Raw genomic sequence first — 8,008 nt, forward strand, 5'->3', positions numbered from 1 at the left:
GTTGATCAACTCCCAATCTATGTCACCATTTTTTAAAACCATCATCTTTGATATTTGGCGGAAAGTTTACAGAGCTCATTTTGGTGAATCCGTCAATGAATTTGTCGTGGTCGGAGAACGGCACCTTCCTTCCGAAAGCATTGCGGTATCGCTTCCGGCCTTTTTGGCTAAGATCAAGTGTAGTATCTGTTCTTATCAGTTTAATATCTGATACGTCCCTATCTGGGGACCATATATTAAATTGATTTTTGGAATAGGGAGATGGAATAGGGGCTTGCTCCGTCCACTCCACGCATCGACCTGGTATTGCAGTACCTCCAGGAACGGTGCACCCCCTGTCGTTGTAAAAGAAAAAGTAGGACAATTCAATTGACTGGCTTAGTGTTCTTTTATTAGGATTATGATGAAATTACGTTTGAGGTAGTTCATCTCAATGTCGATGATGACTTGCTAGTGGTGGTCAAGTCAGTCGCCTATTCTAATGACTAAAGTCATGTACTGGTAACGTTATTTGATCTATTTGCCTGAAGTCATTATTCATAGGCCTGCTATTTTCACAAAATTCAAATATATGCCATTGAAATGAAAGCATGGTTTGTTCTTCATCTTCCTGTGTTACAAAGTAACTATGGCTATTTATCCCATTGATTCTATTTCTATGATTTCTCACTGCACTTTTTCGAGTGTCAAACTTCATATAGTGTACCAAGACTTATTCCTTCGCTGGAGGCATATGTACATATCATATATACAATACAGTAACTGTCTTACAGCCTAGCCTCAATATGCTTCCTGTGTTACAAAGTACGAGCTAGCGAGATCCTATTGGTGCGATCTAGCAACATCTGCATATTTCCGTTAGGATACGCCTCCTCTGTGCAGTGTGCGTGTGCAATAACTCAACGCCTTTGCACTCCTTCTAAACAACGCGATTTTTTAAAACTTTTGCAAAGGGTAAAGAGTACAACGTTTTGTCCACTCTGTTCATAACATATTCTAGTTTTAGGAACAGAAAGCAATATTGAGATCAAATGTTTAATCGATGAGAACATTTTACAGAATGTCGGCCAAAACCATCTCGTTCCATCTTCTCCCACTGCCGGCCAGTGAGCTTCCTCTCTCTACCATATTTGGTAGTGAGCTGAAACGCCAAGCGGATGCTTCACATTTATACATCCGGTGAAATATCTGTCTCATTGTTTTATCTGTGGCTATAGTATGTAAAGTTGGCTAACAAGCATCTCATTAGCCTACACACAGTGGCCTGCTGTAGCGAGCTAACTTTAGCTAGCTAATAATACATCGTTCTTTTACATTTTGAAAATGTATTTACTTACTTGCATAGGTTCATGCCTACACCCAAGCCCACGAAGCGGCCAATCTTTTGGAACGAAGAGTTGTCAAGCGGAGGCACCGCTTCTGGTCGAAACGTACCTTCAGATTTGTCCTGTAGGTGGGGGGCTTGTCTAACTATTTTAGCTGGCAAAGTTGGTAGACTTGAGAAATCAAACCAGATCAAATTTTATTTGTCAATTTTATTTACCACCTTACAGTGAAATGCTTACTTACAAGCCCTTAACCAACAATGCAGTTTTTTAGAAAAATTAGAAGAAAAGTGTTTAGTAAAAATTTATAAGTAAAAGCAGGCAATAACGAAATGTACTGAATAAGACTCACATTCCTTTCCATCTTTTACCCAGATTTTAGCAGAGAAGCAGAGAAGCATATGTAGTTTCAAAAAAACACACCAGTCAGGATACAGACAGCTCAAAAGATATGCAGAAAAATATACATATATATATATTTTTACATAGAATTAAGCATAATTATTATTTCTCTAGATTGCAGGAAAAAGCTGCTCAGGTGTTTGAAAAATGCACAATTCTCTAACTTCCGGACCATACTCACGCTAAGCCCTGCCACTCACAGCAACAAAGATGAAAGATCACTTCTTACTCTGACCAACGGGTTCCACTTGCGGTTTGAGATTTGGTCCAACAGAACTCGTTGAGACATTGTTTTTTACTGTAATAGCGGATACCCTTACATTAACTTCTGAAATTGCGCCAAGAGTAGATCCTACTAAGAGTGTCAAACATTGTTTCTGGAAGATGAATTCTGTCCCAAGCTGCATCGCGGTACCTTTAAGCCACATATTATAAATTAGCATAAACAATTCTATGGAATTGGCAACTCGTTCTCATTCTGAGGAATAAAACAGGCCTCTTGATTTCAACATCTGAACAGGTGTGCATGCTGTTCAAACAGTTGGAGACTCCGGTGTGTGTTCATAAATTTATCTGTTCTACCTTGTTAGTTAGCAAATGGGCTAGACTTAAAATGCAGAGGTCAGCTGGCTACTCACTAGGACATGAGAGTAGACTCATAGACTTGAAAGCCAGAGAAGTGATTTATTGCAAGAAAGCAATACATTATTTTGATAAAATAACGAAATTAGTGGGTCTTACGGTTGTGGACGGCTTAGCGTAAGTATAATTCCACAAGCCCGGAGTTCATTATATTATTTGTGGCTGTTTTGAAATGAAGTGTGTTCTACCTTTTAATTGTACGATGCTTATTTGGCTTAATATATATTGCGAATCATCCATACGCTTGGAAAAATATATATGACTTTAAGGCCTCACTAGGTGTAGCACTGTGTAAACACTATTCAAAGGCCACATGTAAACTTGGAATAACCAGGTGGGTTAGATGGGCACTTTAATTTGGAATGGTGGATGTTGATTTTGGGAGGCTGCCATCATGGCAAGGGGCGGGGAACACTGTCTGATAGCTTAAACGGATCATGGCTGCCATAGGATATCAAGTTGAAACAGTTGGCTGCTATTTAAGGGTTTGTTTGACTGTCAAGTCCGTGTATTGGTTTGGCCAGTGACTTTTAGAGACCGTCCAAATTATTTGTTGCGTTTCGAGACAGAAAATTATAGCACTGCCCCCTCCAGCGTATGACAAAATTAAGAGTACAAAACCAAAGATGTTGATCTGTTTTGATGTGTTGACTACAGACTTCAATACTTTATATATTTATTCTTTAAGGTTGCTGCCACATCATCACCAAGCCTATCTCTGACCTTTTTAACATGTCTCTCCTCTCTGGGGAGGTTCCCATTGCTTGGAAGGCAGCCACGGTGCGTCCTTTATTTAAAGGGGGAGATCAAGCTGATCCTAACTATTACATGCCAAATTCTATTTTGCCCTGTTTATCAAAAGTGTTGGAAGAACTTGTCAACTGACTGGCTTTCTTGACGTCTATAGTATTCTCTCTGGTATGCAATCTGGTTTCCGCTCAGGTTATGGATGTGTCACTGCAACCTTAAAGGTCCAAAATGATGTCACCATTGCCCTTGACTCTAAGCAATGTTGTGCTGCTATTTTTATTGACTTGGCCAAAGCTTTTGATACGGTAGTCCATCCTTGTGGGCCGGCTAAGGAGGATTGGTGTCTCTGAGGGGTCTTTGGCCTGGTTTGCTAACTACCTCTCTCAAAGAGTGCAGTGTATAAAGTCAGAACGTCTGCTGTCTCAGCCACTGCCTGTCACCAAGGGAGTACCCCAAGGCTCCATCCTAGGCCCCACGCTCTTCTCAATTTACATCAACAACATAGCTCAGGCAGTAGGAAGCTCTCTCGTCCATTTATATGCAGATAGTCTTATACTCAGCTGGCCCCTCCCAGGATTTTGTGTTAAACGCTCTACAACAAAGCTCAGTGTCCAACAAGCTTTCTCTGCCCTTAACCTTGTTCTAAACCCCTCCAAAACAAAGGTCATGTAGTTTGGTAAGAATGCCCCTTTCCCCACCGGTGTGATTACTATTTATTTAAACTTTATTTAACTAGGCAAGTCAGTTAAGAACAAAATCTTATTTACAATGACTGCCAACCCCGGCCAATCTTGGGCCAATCGTGCACTGCCCTATGGGACTCCCAATCACGTCCGGATTGTGATACAGCCTGGAATTGAACCAGGGTCTGTAGTGACGCCTCAAGCACAGATGCAGTGCTCCACTCGGGAGCCCACCTCTGAGGGTTTAGAGCTTGAGGTAATCACCTCATACAAGTACTTGGGAGTACGGCTAGACGGTCCACTGTCCTTCTCTCAGCACATATCAAAGCTGCAGGCTAAGGTTAAATCTAGACTTGGTTTCCTCTATCGTAATCGCTCCTCTTTCACCCCAGCTGCCAAACTAACCCTGATTCAGATGACCATCCTACCGATGCTAGATTACGGAGACGTAATTTATAGATCGGCAGGTAAGGGTGCTCTCGAGCGGCTAGATGTTCTTTACCATTCGGCCATCAGATTTGCCAACAGTGCTCCTTATCGAACACATCACTGCACACAGTACTCCTCTGTAAACTGGTCGTCTCTGTATACCCGTCGCACGACCCACTGGTTGATGCTTATTTATAAAACCCTCCCGCTGAGATACCTACTGCAGCCCTCATCCTCCACATACAACACCTGTTCTGCCAGTCCCCAAAGCACACACATCCCTGGGTCGTTCCTCGTTTCAGTTCGCTGCAGCTAGCGACTGGAACGAGCTGCAAAAAACACTCAAACTGGACAGTTTTATCTCCATCTCTTCATTCAAAGACACTCTTACTGACAGTTGTGGCTGCTTGGCGTGATGTATTGTTGTCTCTACCTTCTTGCCCTTTGTGCTGTTGTCTGTCCCAATAATGTTGCTACCATGTTTTGTGTTGCTACCATGTTTTGTGTTGCTACCATGTTGTCAAGGGGATGTTGCTACCGTGTTGTCTTAGGTCTCTGTTTATGTAGTGTTGTCGTGATGTGTGTTTTTGGCCGATTTTTTTATTGTTTTATTTTTAATCCCAGCCCCGGTCCCAGCAGGAGCCATTTGCATTTTGGTAGGCTGTCATTGTAAATAAGAATTTGTTCTTAACTGACTTGCCTAGTTAAATAAAGGTCATTAAAAATATATATATTAACAAAATATACAGTCAAACTTTACAGCACAGTATACAAAATACTTTACACATTTAAACTAAATACAAGAGGTGTCACAGCATGTAGGGTTTGATTAACTTTTTTATATTTATGCAGGGTTTGACAATTTCAGTTCAATTTTAATATTTATAAAATAAACTTTTATACTAACATCACCAATCCTAAGGATGTACAATTGTTTAATTCTCCCCAATTCAATGTGGTCAAAACATCCGTTTGGGTAGTAACATACTGTCCCATCGGGGAAAGTACTGTTACATACATTATTTAGATGGTGAATGACGCAAACTAGTTTAACCACTTGTAGCTCCTAAGCACAATTTAACCAGGCGCTCTAGACTACAGTCCATAGGGTCTGTGCAGCAGGGCTGAACGTTTGCTAGCCAACTAACGTGAAGGTGATTCTTAACAATGCACAATGTGTTAATTAGCATATTGGGTCTTTCAATGACGATATCTTTGTCCAGTTCTGCTACTGAATTCTAGTGATTTGATATTTGTGACTCTGAGAAAGACCAGGGCTTTTACAATGATGTAGTTGCTAACTAGCTAGTCGCCTGGCTGATGAAACGTTAGCTGGGTAATCTTGTAGAGCTGGGGGGCGAAAGGCTCTTATGTAGTTAAGTATTTGTCTTATGCGGTAACTAGGTGGTTACCAAACCATCTATTTGTCTAGTCATGTCGGTAACAGGTGATGTGTTCCAGGGGTTCTGATGTCACCGACCACGAGGCTGGTCTGTCTACAGAGGAGACGCTGTCCCCATGATGTCAGAGGCTGTCATAACAATAGGCCACTTAGCAGACGCTTTTATCCAAAGCGACTTACAGTCACGTGTGCACACATTTGTACGTACAGTGGGGAGAACAAGTATTTGATACACTGCCAATTTTGCTGGTTTTCCTACTTACAAAGCATGTAGAGGTCTGTAATTTGTATCATAGGTACACTTCAACTGCGAGAGACGGAATCTAAAACAAATATCCAGAAAATCACATTGTATGATTTTTAAGTAATGAATGTGCATTTTATTGCATGACATAAGTATTTGATACATCAGAAAAGCAGAACTTAATATTTGGTACAGAAACCTTTGTTTGCAATTACAGAGATCATGCGTTTCCTGTAGGTCTTGACCAGGTTTGCACACACTGTAGCAGGGATTTTGGCCCACTCCTCCATACAGACCTTCTCCAGATCCTTCAGGTTTCGGGGCTGTCGCTGGGCAATACAGACTTTCAACTCCCTCCAAAGATTTTCTATTGGGTTCAGGTCTGGAGACTGGCTAAGCCACTCCAGGACCTTGAGATGCTTCTTACGGAGCCACTCCTAAGTTGCCCTGGCTGTGTGTTTCGGGTCGTGCCACTCCTTAGTTGCCCTGGCTGTGTGTTTCGGTCGTTGTCATGCTGGAAGACCCAGCCACGACCCATCTTCAATGCTCTTACTGAGGGAAGGAGGTTGTTGGCCAAGATCTCGCGATACATGGCCCCATCCATCCTCCCCTCAATACGGTGCAGTTGTCCTGTCCCCTTTGCAGAAAAGCATCCCCAAAGAATGATGTTTCCACCTCCATGCTTCACGGTTGGAATGGTGTTCTTGGGGTTGTACTCATCCTTCTTCTTTTTCCAAACACGGCGAGTGGAGTTTAGACCAAAAAGCTCTATTTTTCTCTCATCAGACCACATTACCTTCTCCCATTCCTCCTCAGTCCCCTTCTCATAATTAATTGTTTGCTTTTGGAATAGCTGAGAAAAGTGCTGGGTAGCGACACCAAGCATGCCATCTCCATCCTCAACCGTCTCCCCGTCTTGATTCAATAAAGCCGAAATGGTCCTCCTCTTTCCCCGTGACTTAATTTGTTTGAAAAAATATGCAGAGCACTTCTCATCATTATCCCATTTATCTTGCTGACTTTTAAACATGAAATCTCGAGCTTTCTTTTCAAAAAAGGCCTGCTGCTTTTTCTGCAGGATACACAATGTGTCTTTATCTAAACCACCACCATTCAAATTACCTTGGATGTGCAGATCTTCTAGTTCGTTCTGCAACTTATAAAAATCTTTGTATTTATTACGTGCTTTATCTTTGCAATAATTCTGAATAAAAATCTTGATTCGTAATTTTGTGCTCTCCCACCAGTCTATGACAGTAGAATAAAAGGATTTCATGGTTACACAGCCCTGGAAAAAATACCTAAATCTAGTCTCAAATGTTTTGTCATGTAAAATACCATTATTAATTTTCCAATATCCTTTTCCAAATTCAATTGTTTTTAATTCTACTGTCACAGACAGGCAACTGTGGTCAGAATAAAAAACCGGAGTGACGCGTGCAGAGGACACACCGAGTCCACGCGGAACAAACACATAATCTATGCGGCTCCTCGCGCCCCTGCTGTTTCCCCAGGTGAAACCGGGATCATTTGCATGCGCCACTCTATAAGTATCCACCAAATTATATTTCTCTATTAGATTTTTTACAAGATGCCCGCCCAGATTACCCCGGTCATATGATACATTAAAATCTCCCCCCATTATAACCTGTCTGTTTGTCATAAAAATAGCGTCTAGGTTGTTCAGCATTTCCCCTCCTTTCCTTGGGTGTCGATGGTGCATATACATTAATTAACCGAAGACATTTGCCCCTCCGATCAATATCTACTATTAAAACCCTCCCGTGTACTGCCGAAAAACTTCCCACTATTTTTAAATCCCTATTTCCACATAGAACACCAACCCCTGTAGAATGCACCCCGCCAACACTCCACCTTGACTCTCCCTGAACCCATTCCCTCGTAAATCTCTCCACATCATTTTGATCTTTTAAATGTACTTCTTGTAAAAAACACACAGAGAAGCAAATGGAGGACAAATGGGAAAAAACTGTCGCCCTTTTAACGGGGTTCCTAAGCCCTCTAGCGTTTATGCTAGCTATGTTCAAAAGGGACGACATGGGGAAAGGAGGGAAGCAGACAACTATCTAAATATGACATGAATTTCCAGACTCACTTTAAGTACAGTTCC

General features: G+C 41.7%; 2 non-coding genes across 2 annotated transcripts; both read left to right on the forward strand.

Moving 5' to 3' along the window:
* Positions 1–147: 147 nt before the first annotated feature.
* LOC123488244 lies at positions 148–337 on the forward strand. The gene has a single exon (XR_006659982.1). It is a non-coding gene; the product is annotated as a U2 spliceosomal RNA (small nuclear RNA).
* A 5,092-nt stretch (positions 338–5,429) lies between these two features.
* Positions 5,430–5,500, forward strand: LOC123488245. Its single transcript, XR_006659983.1, has one exon. It is a non-coding gene; the product is annotated as a small nucleolar RNA SNORD38 (small nucleolar RNA).
* The last annotated feature ends 2,508 nt before the right edge of the window (positions 5,501–8,008 follow it).

This window comes from Coregonus clupeaformis, unplaced genomic scaffold (genome assembly GCF_020615455.1).
Source record: "Coregonus clupeaformis isolate EN_2021a unplaced genomic scaffold, ASM2061545v1 scaf2092, whole genome shotgun sequence".
NCBI lineage: Eukaryota > Metazoa > Chordata > Actinopteri > Salmoniformes > Salmonidae > Coregonus > Coregonus clupeaformis.